Source organism: Sparus aurata, chromosome 22 (assembly GCF_900880675.1).
Source record: "Sparus aurata chromosome 22, fSpaAur1.1, whole genome shotgun sequence".
Lineage (NCBI taxonomy): Eukaryota > Metazoa > Chordata > Actinopteri > Spariformes > Sparidae > Sparus > Sparus aurata.
The window spans coordinates 13,426,932-13,444,620 of NC_044208.1; the positions used below are offsets into that span (position 1 = coordinate 13,426,932).

The 17,689-nt window shown below is 38.2% G+C and overlaps 1 long non-coding RNA gene across 1 annotated transcript; it reads right to left on the reverse strand.

Annotated features, from left to right (window-relative positions):
- Window positions 1–904: 904 nt before the first annotated feature.
- LOC115574453 (uncharacterized) lies at window positions 905–2,089 on the reverse strand. Its single transcript, XR_003982490.1, has 4 exons — window positions 2,002–2,089; window positions 1,772–1,872; window positions 1,468–1,483; window positions 905–1,176 (listed from the first exon to the last, which is right to left on the reverse strand). It is a non-coding gene; the product is annotated as an uncharacterized LOC115574453 (long non-coding RNA).
- Between the last annotated feature and the right edge of the window lie 15,600 nt (window positions 2,090–17,689).

The window sequence follows — 17,689 nt, forward strand, 5'->3', positions numbered from 1 at the left end:
GCTTTATTGACCAAATGATTCATCTGTTGATGGAGGAAATGTCAGAATTGAATCATTTCCAAAGTGCTGCTTTACCAGAGACCAGGGTGGGAATTTCGTCATTTTAGGGGCAAGGCCATTTGGCCCTCACTTTTAATTTTTTTCAGGGGCACCAAGGCCACATGACAGGGCACAAAGGCCATAGAGTAAAATTTGATGATTTACCTTTCAGACTGATACCATAACATCCTCATTTATAATAAGACATGGATTATGTATTAATAAAATAAAAAAAAACAACAAAACAATATCAAGTTAATGTTACATTAGAAAACAGTTTTTTTATAGGGTTGTGCTTAGGTGATTTTGGTGACACTACACTGAATATTAGTGTTATTGAATATTTCTCCCAATAGACATTCCCCAAAATTATGGCAAAGCACATTTTTTCCAAAGAAAATATTGTAGAACTGATGTGTGGAGTGATTTTGGTGACGCTACAGTGAATAATAGTGAAGTTATTGAATATTTATTGTAGAATCTCTTTTCGGCGTTGCATTTTGTGGAGCTTGTTTTGATAAAAATATGGTTGTTACTCGTTGTCTACCTTACTACTATGGTAGTTAAGAGTCGTCGTTTGTGTTTTAACAATGTTTCGCTTATGAGTTATTGATCCGGGAGGTTTGAATCTGTGCCATAGCTGCCGTGAAATTCCCACCCTGCCAGAGACACAAGTACATTCAGAAAAAGAAAGAAATAGGAAGAGTGTTCATTTAATAAACTGATCAAACCAACACACTCAATTATTTCAATCTACCTAATACAAACATTTACCTCTGACTTAATAAAAACAATGTTCTTGATCATCATCACCAATAAAATGACAGGCACATGTTCACTTAAAACACACCACAACACACAGACGGTCTTTTGGAATGCAGCTTTATTCAGCTGGATAGTCTTTAACTATCAAGCAATTTTACATCTTTCAACATCAATTGGAGCTGTGACTAAAATCACTTCATCTCAAGAGCTTCATGTTTACTCATCCAATTATTTCTTGCTTTGCAGAGCACAAAGATATCGCTCAAACTATATCTTCAAAATCAAGAACAGACTCAGTCTTCATAGTATCGCCTCAATCTATCTTCATCCACTTTATCTTGGGTTTTCCCAATTCTCCCTCTGCATCCGAATCTATGCCAATTTAGAGAGGGGGGAAATAGAGAGAAATCAGTTGAAAATCAACAGTGACAGAAATTCACTGATTCCAGCTTCTGAAATGTGTCGACATGCTTCTTTACCCTCTATTATATCATTGTAGATTTAAATGGGTTGGACAAAATAAGGTACTTAAAGACAACAACTACCAATCTGGTTAATACTGATACGTGCTATGTTTGATAGCTTTAAGGCATTTCACAAAGTCTCTTTGTCTTATTTTATTTGTCTTTTTGAAATCAACAGAAAATGTTCAGTAAAACTTACCTTATACCTCCGAGTACTAACAGGAAAAGAAAAGATGAAAATGAGTTGAATAAACATCCGTATACTATTATCACATTTGAAAATCTTTGCATTTAGAACATTAATGATGCTCCCTTTACTTCATTTTAGGTTTATAATCTGTAATACCAGGACTAAATATAAGATTTTTGCTAAAAACAGAACTAAATGAAGTTGTATGTTGTAAGTTAGTACAGTAAGTTATCTCAGATTAAGTAGCCTGCTGTTTGTGTAAGTCAAAGGTCAATCTGTTAATGTCAACTCAGTATGAACACTTGTGACTTACCGCATCGGAATCCAGGACGTGGAGGACGACTCTCTTCGGGTTCTTCCATTAGGACGACATTGGCGAGCGTCAACACCAGAAAGATCATAACACCCTTCATCCTGAGGAACAAATCACAGTGGCCACATCCAGAATCATTCACTGCCTTCATTCACCAGTGACAAAGCTCATCACATCTCATCTAAAAGACTTTGCATTTATTAACCATCAGGTTAAAGTTGACTTCTCACCTTTCCACAGCTTGTTTGTCAGAACCAAAAAAAAAACTGGTGTCACAGACAGCAAAGTGAGCACTGTGAGATCTAGAGGTGATGTGGACGTCTCTGCTGAGCAGTCGTGAGTTACCCATCTCTTTATAAGGATGGAGATGGAATCATCTTATCCAGTCATTCTGTATTTCTCAATGTGTTTTGCAATGTAGAGGTCTGCGCATGGTTGACAAGCTGTTGATCTAATCTCACTTTGTAATGACGGAAATTTCACATTTCTCAGTCACTCAAATTTACACAGCACTACTTATCATTCCCCGGCTCTGTGGCCTCACAAAATGTGACCATTAGAAGTTCTGTCATATAACAGTTTATCTGAATAAAAAGACAATGTGTGATGTTTTTGCTCGGATGAGAAGTCATTTATCTGTTATATCAGCAAAATATCATCATATAAAACAACAGGCACAAAACAGAGACAGACTTTTTTAATCCACCTTTTTATTTAGCAGGAATGTTTTCAACATCAAGCAATTTTACATTTTACTAAATCAGCTGTGGGAGCTGTTCCTGAGAACCAAACGCACATCTTAAGGTCTTCATGTTCATTCATATAATTATTTCTTCCTTTGCAAAGCACAAAGATATAGCTGGATAAATATTTTTAAAAGAACACTGTTCACTCAAAAGAGCCGTCATTTTGACGCTAAGACTGATCATTGTTCACTGTAGGTGGGATACTTTCAACTCTTCTTTACCAAGTTAGAATAGAGAGAAACAAAACATTAGATTTGAAAAAAAATAGTCAAGTTATCAACAGAGAGTGTCAAAATACAGCTTGTTACTTTAGTTAAAAGTCACAGTGACACTGACTAACAGCCAGACAACAGCAGCCTGACACACAACACAAAAACACAGGACTGCAGGACTTTAAAACCACTGCATATGTTTTAATGTTGCTTAATTTGATCTCCTTTCAAACCACTGTGGATGTGTACAACCTGACTGACACCTCCCTCGACTTCCTGTTAGGTTGGGACAACTTTCCCTGTGATCATTTTTATTAGCACATTAAGTTCTGGGGACATCATAGAAGTCAACTTACACCTGACTGAAAGTCTTATCAAGCACATCAATTAGAGACACCCGTGTGGATGGACAAAGTGTGTCATCTGTCAAGTGTCATCATAAAGTTCTGAGGAACATCAACCCCCGCAAAGCAGCTGGACCAGACAACATCCCTGGACAGGCTCTCAGAGCATGTGCCAGTGAGCTGGCTGATGTTCTTACCTCCATCTTCAACCCTCAGCCACTGCATCGTTCCCTCCTGCTTTAAGACTGAAACCATCGTCCCCCTTAAGACTAGCCCAGCCATCAGCCTGAATGATTACAGACCAGTAGCACTCACTCCCATCATCATGAAGTGTTTTGAGAGAGTGGTGCTGACCCACATTCAGAGCACAGCATACTGGACCGCCTGCAATATGCCTACCAGCCCAACAAGTCCACCTCAGACTCAGAGTTTACTAAAAACAAAGTTTTTGAACAACTCACCTTCGCAGTTGCTTGTTCCGTTAGCCGCCGTCCTGCCAGTGTTGATTTCCAAATACAACGTATCATGGAGGACAGTTAAGGTGGAACGCTCCTAAAGCTTAGTTCCATATAAATGAATGGATAATTTGTTGTTTTGTCATTAGTGAAAAACAATTTTGACCTTGAAGGTTTCATAGCTACTCTCCTCAGCCACTGCATCGTTCCATCCTGCTTTAAGACCACAACCATCATCACCTGGTGTCATGGTGTGACGACAAGAACCTCACCCTCAACGCAGACAAGACGAAGGAGATGATAGTGGACATGAGGAAGAAAAGACCTCGTTGGCCACTGTTCATCCAGGAGCTTGAACCAGAGAGAATGAGCAGCTTTAAATACCTGGGCTTCCACATCAGCGACAACCTCACTTGGTCACTCAGCACCACACAGCTGGTAAAGAGAGCCCAACAGCGGTTTTTCTGAGGAGGCTGAGGAAGTCTGGCATGTCACCAGAGATCCTCAGCAACTTCTACAGCTGCATTGTTGAGAGCATCTTGACCGGCTGTATCACCGTGTGGTATGGCAGCACTTCTGCTGTGCACCACGAATGCCTGCAGCGAGTGTGAAAGACTGCGGAGAATATCACCAGGACTCCAATGCCCTCTCTGCAGAGCATCTACCACCGCAGAGTCTACAGGAGAGCTGCCTTTATCCTCAAAGACCCCACCCATCCCCAGCACGGTCTGTTCATACTTCTACCGTCAGGCCGGAGGTACAGAAGTGTTAAATCCAAGACCACCAGACTAAAAAACTCTTTCTTTCCCACTACCATCAGACTCCTTAACAATCGCCATTTTTTACATACTCATGTCTTGTACTTTAACGAATTCCTACAGATTTAACATCACTGTCTTCAAATTCAGTCAGTATCATCCTCAGACTTTGATGATGAAAAGTCATCAAAAGCTTTCGCCTACGTCATACCTGGTGGCCGTAGTTGTGCGGTCCATTTTCATGCTTCGCCATGAAGGATCAAGTCCTTATAACTCCAACATACAATTTCCCATCTACACCAAATTGCTGTAGAGGGTGTCACCCTGCATGCATCTCTTAATCAATACTAAGTGGCCCATTTTGATTTCCCCCCCCCCCCACACACACACACACACAGACACCGTCAGGGCCCCTTGAAGGAAGAAGAAGAAAAAAAACAGCTGTCCAGAACTGATACAGGCCCTTTTTTGTGAATGAAATATCTGGGGGCGGGTCGGCAAGGTAACGCTGAGTGGCCTTGATGCCTGTCAGTCATGATGAGTCACCTCTCGTCACCTCTCCGCTGTGTCTGCAGCTGAGCACTGTGATATGTCTCTCTCCCCGGCCGGGAGAGTTATCATACCGTAAAATACCAAATAATAGTCGGGGCATTTATTTGTTTCAATCACTGAACAGACCAGGCACAGGCATCTTATTCCTTCCTCACAAAAATCCAGGATGAAAATGTCACAAATTTCTCCAGCTTCTCGGTGAATTCTCTAACATCCTTCTGCCAGTGAAGTTGTTGCGGTGGAGGAAACGATTCAGTCAACCAGCACTCGCTGCAAACTCCTCATCTCTGCTGTCACTCACGGTGGCGGACATCTGTTTCTCCGTCGCCCTGATCATTTTGCGGGACACTCTCTCGTGGCGTGCCCGTTTGCTGATAACTCATCCCCACATGTTTATCTCCAGCTCCTCGCTAGCCTTCTTCCTCCCTCCAGCAGGCAGCCTGGCCCTGTTGCTGTCCTCCTCGGACAGACGCTAAAGCTCACTTTGATTATTTCACCATCTCTCCCTCTCTTGGGGTCGACAGAGAAACGTCTAGCGGCTGCTTCCTCTGCATATTTTACGACAGAAAGTTTGAATTTGAAGTCGTACTTTTTATTTTGTGCTGCACCGGAGCCATGGCGATCATCAATGTGATACTGACTGACAGGAAAGAAGCACAATATGTGAATAAGGCGAAGAAGAAAAACGTGCAGTGTCAGTGGTCACGTCTTCTTCCTTGATTAAAAAAAAAAAAAAAATGAATTAGACCCGGCATTTATTTGGTTATTTATCAAAATATACACCTGCATCCGGCGGGTCCCTGCGGTTAATCAAACCCCGGCTATTATTTGGCAATATAAGTTACATTTACACCCCGCTCTGTACGCCAGGGCGGGGACGGCGGCGGCCATGCGCATCCTGGACGCGGAATGGTGCGTGTCTCCTCTCTGCTCTGACTGCAGGCTGGACTGCTGCGCAAGGCTACTGAGAGACTGACCGCCTGTGAGTGCTTTTGGACGGGGGAGGGATTCACGGCAGTATCCGCTGCTCGTTGAGCACAGTGACTGCAGAGTGATAAGTGCTTTCAAGTCAGAGTCTCCAAACACCACAAAAGTCTCCAATAACACCAGTAAAAGATAGATTTGTCGGTAGTCGCTTTTGACAAAAAAAAAGTCGTCAGAAGGATGATTTGTTTGTGTGTTATAATAGTCCAACTACTTGCATTTCGACATGGAGGGAATTTTCATGATTATTATTATTTATTTATTTTTTTTTCCAGATTTTTTTTTTCTTCTCCCATCCTGTAGCCTACTCGTGCCCCCCGGGAGAGTGTCCGCGCCCCCCCAGGGGGGCGGGCCCCACCGGTTAAGAACCACTGATCTAGAGGGTGTCACCCTGAATATACGCCTTAAATGCCTCCCATCTAACACAGGTGTCATTCTGATCAAGATTGATTTCAAAATAATTATTGATGTGTTCATCAATAAATGTGGAACTCTCAGCTCAACAGGAAATCTCCATTTCCTAGAGTTGTTAACAAGTGTGTTTATATGCAAATATATTGAGGTTGCAAAGCTGCATGATCACTTATGACTATACTATCATACCAGCATTCTTACATTTTTAAAAGAAGTCCAAAGGAAGCCAAAAAATAGTCAATTCACGAGTGGGTGAGATATGTACTTGACTAACAGGAGTATTCAATGCTATCAGGTTGCAGTTCCATCCATATTTCGACCAGGTTGAAATCTTTACAAAACTGCAGCAATATTTTCCTTGTCTGTACACAAGCATAGTCGAGGTTAGTTGAGTGATCTTTTGTGGGCACCAAATTGCAATTAAAATCACCACCGATAATGCACGTCGCAGGGTAGACAGAGATTTAGACAAAAACTTGGATTGCCATCATTTGGACCATAAATGCAAACAAGGTTCAGTTTATGTGTGGATATGCTGTAGCTTCTCAAGTTCTTCCTCTCCTGCAGCCACTCGGCCCTCCGCTTCATCGATGCGTTTAGTATGTTCCGATACGTCCTGTTTAACTTCAGCCACCTTTCCCTCTACCATGGTTATGGCGTTGGTCACATCTGCAAGACTGCAATGCTGTCTAGCTTTAGTCCAAACTCAGAGCGGAGCGACGTTAGCTCTGTTAGCACATCTGCTACGTCAGCCATCTTGCTGGTGTCCACATGTTCAGGTGTTGAGGCCCTCTTTGAGATGTGAACAGTTGATTTATGAGCTCGGGTAAAAATTTCGCACTCCTTTGCTGTGTGAGATTTTGACATAATTGACCTGATGTGGGGAATATGAATTCACAGCCACTATCCATGAAATAAAGGGATTTTTGTGCACGGTTAACCAGAGCCATCTTTGTTGGTTCACGTGACCTCCCCCAGAGTGCTTTACTTTGTATATTTTGGTTGTATATATTTCTTTTTCTAAACAGCAAATGAATACTTTTATTGTACAGAGGAACATGTTTCCATTGTGCATATGACAATAAACACTTTGGATCTGAATCTTGAATCTGTTCTAGAGCTGCAGAGATTAACTGTCACCACTGAGTTTTATATCTTAATATGTTGCCAAATTTCAGGTAAAAATGCCAAAAAGGAAAATTGTAATACCTTGAAAGTCTTTGTCTATTTTCGATACAGCCAACAGTACAAATTACATTTCCACAATGATCATCTTGGCTTTTATAAAATTGTATTTTGACAGTTGTTCTGATGCTTTATAGACCAAATGATTCATCTGTTGATGGAGGAAATGTCAGAATTGAATCATTTCCAAAGTGCTGCTTTACCAGAGACACAAGGATATTCAGAAATAGAAAGAATTAGGAGGAGATTTCATTTAATGAACTGATCACACCAACACACTCATGATTTAGATTTACTTAATATAAACATTTACCTCTGACTGGTTAATTTAGCAGAGTCAGGTGTGTTTTTTGATCTCAGACTAAAGTAGCCTGCTGTTTGAGTAAATCAGATCAATCTGTTAACATCAACTCAGTATTTATGAACAGTCGTGACTTACTTGTTCTTGGGTGTAATATTGGGCCTCTATGATTCCTAGGCCGGGTATAAAAATAACAACAACAATGCAATGTAATGACAATTTAATGACAGTGCTCGATGTTTCCTAACTAAGGAAGTGATTTAGCAGTTTCATCAGCAACTGAAGCACAAACATGTTATTTCAGAAGTCAGAGGTAAAAAGGTCAACTTCCTCTTTGTAGAATTAAAAGACTTATACAGTATATAAGTTTATTGTTAATTCTTCTAACATAACAATACATTCTGAAATTAAATGTAAACTAGAGACCATCTAGTGATTGCAGGCCCGTGAACCTGATCACGTTCTGACCCATGACTACTCACTAGTGATATGGCTGGCTACTGCTACGTCCTCCTCAAGCACCTTCAAAGACAAACAGTACCACACAGTAACTTGTCCACTTCACCCAAATATCACACAGTTAGACAGAGGCCGTCACAGCACTCGTGGCTTGGACCACATCTATCTTTGAACTCGGCCTTCATGGTGTTCTCATCTACACACCTGAGAAGTTTCATGACTGCATCTAACACAGTTGTCATGCTTTTGTGTTGGCAAAGTCTGCCAACAGACACACACACAGACAGACAGACAGACAGACACACAAGCAGACAGGTAGATACTTGAGCAGACGGTGATGACTGGAACTGGGTTACACTGACCCACGACTTAAAATTTGAAACAGTTTATCACCAACAATGACTTTTGATGTTTTCTATTTCATGAATTCCACAATCTCACACTATTATAAAGTGGCCCATTGTATTATCTAATGTAAAGGTAACACTGCAGCAACAGTTAAAATATTTATAGGTCTTATTTTTAAAAAAAAGTATATTTTTGAGTCTCAATCCCAACTCGTCAACTACTGACGCTGGGATCGTAGGGCAGGTTGACCTCCATCCCAAAGTGTCAGTATCTGACGAGTTGGGAGTGAGACTCTGTTGTTCTGATGCTTTATAGACCAAATGATTCATCTGTTGATGGAGGAAATGTCAGAATTGAATCATTTCCAAAGTGCTGCTTTATCAGAGACACAAGTATATTCAGAAAGAGAAAGAAATATGAAGAGGGTTCATTTAATAAACTGATCACACCAACACACACATTATTTCGATCTACTTAATACAAACCTCTGACTTATTAAAAACAATGTTCTTGATCATCATCACCAATAAAATCACAAGCACATGTTCACTCAAATAACACTACAACACACAGACGGTCTTTTGGAATGCAGCTTTATTAAGCAGGATAGTTTTCACTATCAAGCAATTTTACTTTTTTCATCATCAATTGGAGCTGTGACTAAAATCACTACATCTCAAGAGCTTCATGTTTACTCATCCAATTATTTCTTGCTTTGCAGAGCACAAAGATATAGCTCAAACTATATCTTCAAAATCAAGAACAGACTCAGTCTTCATAGTATCGCCTCAATTTATCATTCGCCACTTCATCTTGGGATCTTCGCCCTATGGGTCTGCATCCTCTATACCAAGTTAGAGAAGGGGGAACAAAAGAGAGGATTCAGTTTGTTTAATTATCAACAGAGGTCGATCAACAGAATCTTAATCGACAAATATTGTAATGATATGATATTTTTGCAACAATTATTTAATTAAAAAAATGACAGAAATTCACTAAATTCATTAAATAGTCAAACATCTCCATAATGCACTCGGCCTAGAGATTGACCTTTCTCCCAAATGTATGCTATTAAATGATGATTCTGGGCAAAACCTTAACCATATGCAAAGGCTGCTGTGGCTCTCTGCATGTATAGTGGCTAAAAAGATGTTAGCAGTTAGGTGGCAACCACCGCACTCGCTTTCTATGCTTCAATGGACTTATTCTTTAATAGAGTTGTTATCCCTGGAGCTCTCTGTTGCCAAGATGAATGGAGCAGGTCAGAGGGTGCTCAATGCAAGGAGGGAGGCACTCGAGGTAGCTAGAGCTATGATTTAACCTTTTATTATTATTATTCAATATTCTTAAGTATTTACCTGAAATATCCAGCATGGTCTGAAAATTAGAGAAAGATCTGTGCGAGGGGGTTGGGGAGGGTCAAGGGACTATAAAATGTGCAGGTGTTGTGTGTTATTTATATATTTATTATTATTATTATTATTATTATTATTATTATTGTTATTTTTTTCCCCCTTTTTTCATTGTTTGAGTTATGATTATGAATTATTAGTTATGATTTTGATTTGTCTCTGCCAATTGTATATAGTAATGATATCACTTTATCTAAATGGTTTGAGTGTTCGAGCTTATATGTATAATTACTGTTATTTATCTATATATGTATATATACATACATATATTATTTGACTATATTCTTTGTCTGTAATGTTGATTTGCACCTGTATTAACCCTTTGATGCAAAACATGGGTCAAAAGTGACCCGGCAGAGTTTTAATTTTCTATATCTTTGCAATGAATTACTTTCATCATTCAGTATTCAAGGTATTCCTCAATTAGCTTGTTTTTGATCATCATACATCTTTATTTTATTTTTTCCTTTCTTACTTTTAGAATAAAAACCCCTTTTGTATCAGTACCCCTCTAATGCACAACATGGGTAAAAAATGACCCATATTCATTTTCTATGCTATTTCATCGATTGCTGAGTGTTTCTATGATATTTCTTTGAAAAAAAAAATAATTGTATCATTTATTATTCCAAGTATGCAGTAAATATCTTGTTTGTGTTTCACACAAATCATATTTTTTCTTTTTTCTTTCTTACTTTATGAACAAGCACAGCTTTTGTATTTCTACATCAACTTCACACACATGGGTCAGAAACGACCCACATAAGTTTGCTATATAATTTGGTGTAAACTGTGCTTGTGAAATTTGCTCCCTGTGTAAGTATTGTCAATATTTTTCAATTGTTCTAACATCACCTTTGAAAATATTTGATGACAACTGTGAAAGATAACTGTACGTAACATGTTTACCTTGAGAGTGGGTACATTACTTGACAGAAAGTTAAAAGTAATTACTATGAGCTAGTTAGCGAGCTGTTGACATATTCTATTTTAGTTAGCTAATTCTACCATAGTTAGTTACTATTGTAGTTAGTCCAGCTAACTAGATGAATTTCAGACACTTTGAGTCGAAATCGCTTGAAAAAGCAGTTCTCATTCAAATACAACTTACTGCACTGTAAGTGGTAGAAACAGGCTCCAATCGCTCTGAAAACCTCAAATTGACAAGCAAAGACTTCTGACTGAAAGTAATGACTAAAATCATGTTTGCAATGCTACAGTTAGTTCATACACTTTGAGTGGAATCCAACTTGAAAAAGTAGTTTGGAGTGAAATATTACTTAATCTGTCACAAAGGGCAAAAACATGCGTCTTTCGTTCTGAAAAGCTAAAAATTGCAAGAAAAGGCTCCTGACTGAAACTAATGACAGAACAACTAATTCTGATGATGATGACCCAGAATATTTGCCACAGGGTCAAGCTGGAGTTGTGGGTGTGTCTGGGGATCCAGCTCTCCTACATGAAGACTCCTCTGATGATAAAGATGACTCGTCTGATGAGTCCTCAGAGGACGAATCTCAGACTCAGTCCAGTAGACTGAGTAAAAACGGGTCTTACTAGAATGAGAATCCCCCCACCCAGAGGAAAATTTTACTGCTCAAAGCTTGCTCCTTTATGGCTATGGAGCCGTAAAGGAGCTCAATGAGAGTTCTCATTTCAGTCTCGTTGTAGTCTTTTTTGGTCTCAAACATTTCTCATTTGTTTCTCCTAAAATTCCTTAGGAGCAATAGGTGAGACTTGAGACTTTACCGCTTAAACCTGGCTCCTTTCCAGCACTGGGGAGACATTCTGAAACTTCATTGAGAGCTTGATGAGATCTCCTTTGAAACTTACAGGGAGCCCAAGTTGAGCTTTTCTGCACCTGTTTCTTAGGAGAAACAATTGAGAAACAGGGAAATCATCCACAGCCTCACTTTGGTCTCACATAGATCTCATAGTTGTCTAGGAGAAATGAATGAGACGCTACTGAGATCTCTTTCCCAATTTTCGTTTCCTCTGGGTACTCATGGCAGAACAAGAAGCCATAATATTCTGAGGAGCTGCCCAGGCCCAGGTGGCAATTCTCGCTCTAGTTATGTGTTAAGTTGTATTTTATTTTATTAGGTCACATTTCACCAGTTTACAGTTCAGTTCAATAGCTGTGTTATCTGTTATCAGAGGTATGTGTCATGGTTGTGTTATTTAGTTCCTGTTTTATTTTGTAGTAGTTTTTCTCTTGTGTTCTGTTTCTTATTTACTTCCTGTCTTTTTCTTTGCTCACACCTGTCATTTTGTGCCACACCTGTGTCTTGTTGTATCAATTGTTGATCCCTGCCTCCTAGTGTCCTACCCACCAATCTGTGTTCTCCTCATTCCTCCCCTTTTTTGGATTTTTCCTGTACTCTTTTTTTGTTTATATAACCAATGCTTTATTCAAACTGTCTCGGCTTATGGTCTCTGCATTTGGGTCCACCCACTTCACCACCCCCAAAACCTGACAGTGTGTGTATGTGTTACAAAATGACAATGTTGCAAATATCATGTACAGTAAGTAAGTAAATAGGTGTTTGTCCCCCCTCACTGATAAAGTAATTACTTGAAACAAATTATTATTATTATTATTATAGTATTAAGTCTTTTAATTATAAATCACACTTGGATGAATGGGTCATTTTTGACCCATGTGTGTAAATTTGATGTAGTAATATAAAAACAATTTTTGTGCATAAAGTATGACAGGAAAAATTGAAAAAATGATTAGTGGTAATCAAAAACATGATATTTAAAGCATACTTGGAATATTAAATCATAATATTAATTAATTTCAAAAGATAGAACAAAGAAAAACTCAGGCAGCATGAAATAACATGGAAAATGAATGCGGGTCATTTTTGACCCATGTTGTGCATTAGAAGGGGTGCGCATATGTTGTGCATCAAAGGGTTAATAAAAAAATAAATAAAAATAAAAAATTACAGAAATTCACTGATTCCAGCTTCAAAAATGTGTCGACTTGCTTTTTTGCTCTCTATTACATCATTGTGAATTTAAATGGGTTGGACAAAATAAGGTTCTTGAAGACATCAACTTGGGATCTGGTTAATGCTGATGCTTGCTATGTTTGATACACTGTAAAAAAAATTCTGTAGAATTTACGGTAAAATACTGGCAGCTGTGGTTGCCAGAACTTTACCGTAGAAAATACGGTCACAATGTTACTGTAAATTTCACATTAGAGAACTGTTATTTGTTTACGGTAATTTGCTGTAAAAATAACAGTTATCATATAAACCTGTTTACGGTAAATTCTTTTAAAAATAACACATATAATGTAAAACTAATTACAGTCCATCAGTGAAAAAACAAGGTAAAACTGTAAGATATATTACGGTATTTTATTGCAAAGTTCAACTACGGTAAAATACTGGCAGCTGTGGTTGCCAGAATTTCACCGTAAAAAATATGGTACAACACACATGGAATTACAGTTTGTTGGCGTAGATTTTACAGTCAGCAAATGCAAATGGTAAATTATTAAGGAAATAACCAATTAAGCCCATTGTAAACCAAAGTACAGACTATAATTGATAAACTTTAAGAACATCTCTTTGCATATACACATTCTCTTTGAAAAACAGAACTTGTCCAGTATACTCACAAGGCAGTGTTGACATCTTCAAAAGACAGTGTGTGTCCATACATATGAAGGATAGTCCATGGTAGAAGAAATAAACGTCATGAAAAAAGGAGCCACTTGCCCTGTGTTGATCAACACTAATGAGTCACTGAGTCCAGACTTGGCTGAAGAGGGCTCTTAACATGGAGATGGTGTTCAAGAAACTGGAACTTAAAGCATTCAGCAGTCACCAGTTCTGCTTGAAGACTCATGTGTTGTCCATCTGGTGTCCACTGTAGACTGGCATGATCCTCTCTGCAGCCAGAAAAAAGAAACAAAGCAAAGGTTAGATTGATGCAGTGCCTGAGCATGATGCCTACAGAGATAAATTCAGCCTTCTGCTGTTAAACTGAGCTCCAATGAGCTATACATAGAATGAAACCAGTACTCTGGAATATAGTTTTGCAGGTCATCAGGAGTATTTCATTTATTTTATTGTATTAGTGTGAAAAGTAGAAACAGTCACTTTTTTTAGGACTAAGTGATCATCACTATTTGTTTCACCCTTGTCGAATTGCAGCCTAAATCCTGAATCCTGTCCATAATACTGATTTTTTTTTTTTCTACTGTATGTTTGTATGAAGCTGTTGGCACCGTTCACTTGAGGGAGATCGATTGAGTGTAGTTTGAGTGCTTGCATCTACTCATTTGCTACATTGACATAAACCATAGCTTACCTCTAATTAGCCTTGACAAGACTGGTGTTTGAGTCATTGGGTCCAGACTTGACTGAAGACAGGTGGGACAGAGTCTCATACAGACATGTTACAATGTTAAGGAAACTGGAACTTTGGGCAGGTGTTGTCATCATTCCTGCTTGAAAATTCACCAGCAGTCTTCAATCAGGTGTTTACTGTGGACTGGCATGAATCTCACTGCAACCAGACAAAGAAAGACAACAAAGAAAACATTGTTAATGATAATAATGATAATTATTATTATATAGCACTTACACTGTTGCAAAGTGCTTCCCGCAACAACAACAACAAAAAACAAAACATTAATTAAAGAAGTTGGAACAGAAAAAAAATTAAATGGTGAATGAAGAGTAGGTTTAAAAAATCTCATAAAAAGGCCATCCTATAAATATGATTTCAGGAGGCGCTTAAAACGGTTAACAGATTTAGCAGATCTAATAGATTGAGAGAGACTGAGGGAGAAACTGTGGAGAGTGACTACAGCTGAAAACACACAATCCTTTGGATTTGACATCAAATCAGTGATTTTGATTTTTTTAAGGATAGTTCCGAGGATTTACCCTTAAGGAACTCCAGATAACAGGGTAGTAGACATATATGGGAGACATAATTATTGATGTGGCCATGTAAGTATTTGACAGGTATGAAGAAACAAAAACATTTAATGGCAGCACCAGTTCAGAAGCCAATCTATTTAAATGTACTCACTGAAGCTGAGTGCTGATAACGATGACGACGAATCAGAGTACTGGCCATACCGCATTCCTGCAAAGTTGATTGCCTTACATTATCCAGCTGCACCGTGCTGTGGAGAAGGTGAAATTATTTGTTAAAAAAAATGTATGTCTAAGGTGTTAAAGGGATCATTCTCACTTGTTATGTTATCTTTGAATTCGCCTAGATCAAGTGTCAATAAATGTTTCCTTCGTAATACATCCAAGTCTCCTTGTATCATCTTTCATTAAGAGTAAACCAGTTTCTCCATTATCAAAGTCTTAACCGACTTGCTACAGAAGTTACAGCTAAACATTTTTCTAGCATTAGCAACGTTAGCTGTAACGTTAGCGACTTCTCAGAGCCCTTAAGTGACTCTTTTATTCGGCAAAAAGCAGATAGTGACATGTCCAGCAACCTTTAAGATATAGCTACCTGAACTCCTCTGCTTGAAAGTCAACAAATAAGAGCTAACGTGGCTCTGCGGCTAGCTAACGTTAATCAGACAGTCTCAATGAGCTGTGAATGTGCTTACCTGAAGAAGAGACTCTGCTCCTGTGGGCGCGAAGAAATGGCGGTGACCTGAAATTTCAAGCTTCCGTTAACTCGCGGTCCTCTCTCTCTCTCTCTCTCTCTCTCTCTCTTCTCTGTCTGTCTGTCTGTCTGTCTTGTCTGTCTGTATCTATCTATCTATCTATCTATCTAGCTATCTAGCTGTGTGTCTGTGTGTCTGTCTCTCTGTCACAACAACAAACACTGCTCCTGTGGGCGCGAAGCAATGGCGGTGAACTGAAATTCAAAATTTCTAGCTTCCGTTAACTCAGCGGTCATCTCTCTCTCTCTCTCTCTCTCTCTCTCTCTTTCTCTCTCTCTCTCTGTCTTTCTCTGTGTCTCTCTCCTCTATTCAATAAAGCTTTATTGACACGAACAACTACAAACACAACAACGTTTTCATTGTCATGTTTTACATATAATAAAAAAAGGACATGTACAAGAATAAAATAAAAATAGAAATCGTGTTTTCACTATACAAAAGAAAGATATAAAATAAAATATACTATTTTTTTATGGAAGCCCATTTCCGCCAATTGACAAAAATTATGAGATACTTTGACTTAGCTATCTCATAATTTTGACTTAGTATCTCATAATTTTTTTTCATCAAGTGGCGGAAATGGACTTCCATATTATTCAAAAAGGATGTGTTCACAATGCTGCAATAAAACTCTATATGATAAACTCTAACGATTGTTGTAGGCCTATGTTTTCCTGTGGGACAATAAAGTTAATCTTATCTTAATTCACTGTGTTTTGACAATAATACAACATTTATAGTTTTCTATTGCATTTAGTGCTTTGTGTCGGCCCGAACAATGCCCCTTAACTGTGATATAATAAGCACATACCACGGCCTGTCATGATGTATTGCTTAAATATACCATACTTTTTAACATTCTACTTTCTATACAAATGATGGTATGATTTAATGGTTGTGTACCGTAAATTTAAACGTAAACATCAGCAAAATCTGTAATTCAGACAGAATGATACCGTCAATTTTAGGGTAATTACACGCTTGTGACATTATGGTATTTTACCGTGAATTTAGCAAACTTTTTATAACATTCACAGTAAATTCCATATTTTCTACTTAGTAAGGCCGTAAAATTTAAGTTATTTACTGTTTCTTGATTTACGGTAATTCTTTGTGTAAATACATTTCTTTAATGTATTTACTACAGTGATATACAATTTTTTATTTTACGGTATTTTACTGTTGCTATTGACAGTTTTTTACCGTAATTTCTACAGACATTTTTTACAGTGTAGGTTTGAGGCATTTCTCAAAGTCTTTTTATTTATTTTATTCATCTGATTGAAATCAACAGAAAATATTCAGTAATACTTACGGTTCATTTCTGAATCCTAAAGGGAAAAAGAGATGAAAGTCAGATACATAAACATCAGTATATTATTATCACATTTGAAAACCTTTGCATTTAGAACATTAATGATGCTCTCTTTACTTAGTTTTAGGTTTATTATCTGAGATACCAGGACAAGATTTTAGCTAAACACAGAAGTAACTGAAGCTGTATGTGGTAAGTCAGTACAGTGAAGTGTGATTTGTTGATCTCAGACTAAAGTAGGCTGCTGTTTGTGTAAATCAGAGGTCAATCTCTTAAAGTCAACTCAGTTTGAATGAACACATGAGACTTACCGCATATTGGCCTGTAGAATGGTGGAGACATACTCTCCCCCAGTTCAGCCATGATGACGACCAGCGTCAACACCAGAAAGATCATAACACACTTCATCCTGAGGAACATGTAGCCCAGGCTCTAAAATGACATCCCTTTAACATTAGAACTCTCCCTTTTAAATAATTCATTTAAATTGTGAATAAACAATTCAATGAAAAGACAGTAAAAATCCTTAAAACAATTCATTTTATTTTGAAATAAATAAATAATTCAGTTTATTTTGAAATAAATAAATAATTCAGTTTATTTTGAAATGAATAGGTAATTCATTGAAGTTGATTTTATATGCACCAAAAAAACGATTAAAAGTGGTTTAAAAGTGTTTTAAAATGAAGAAAGGAAGACAAAAGAAAACCTGCAGAACGGGTTTCCAACCTAGCCAATCAGTGAACCCCGTGAGCCCCAGGTGATCAGCCC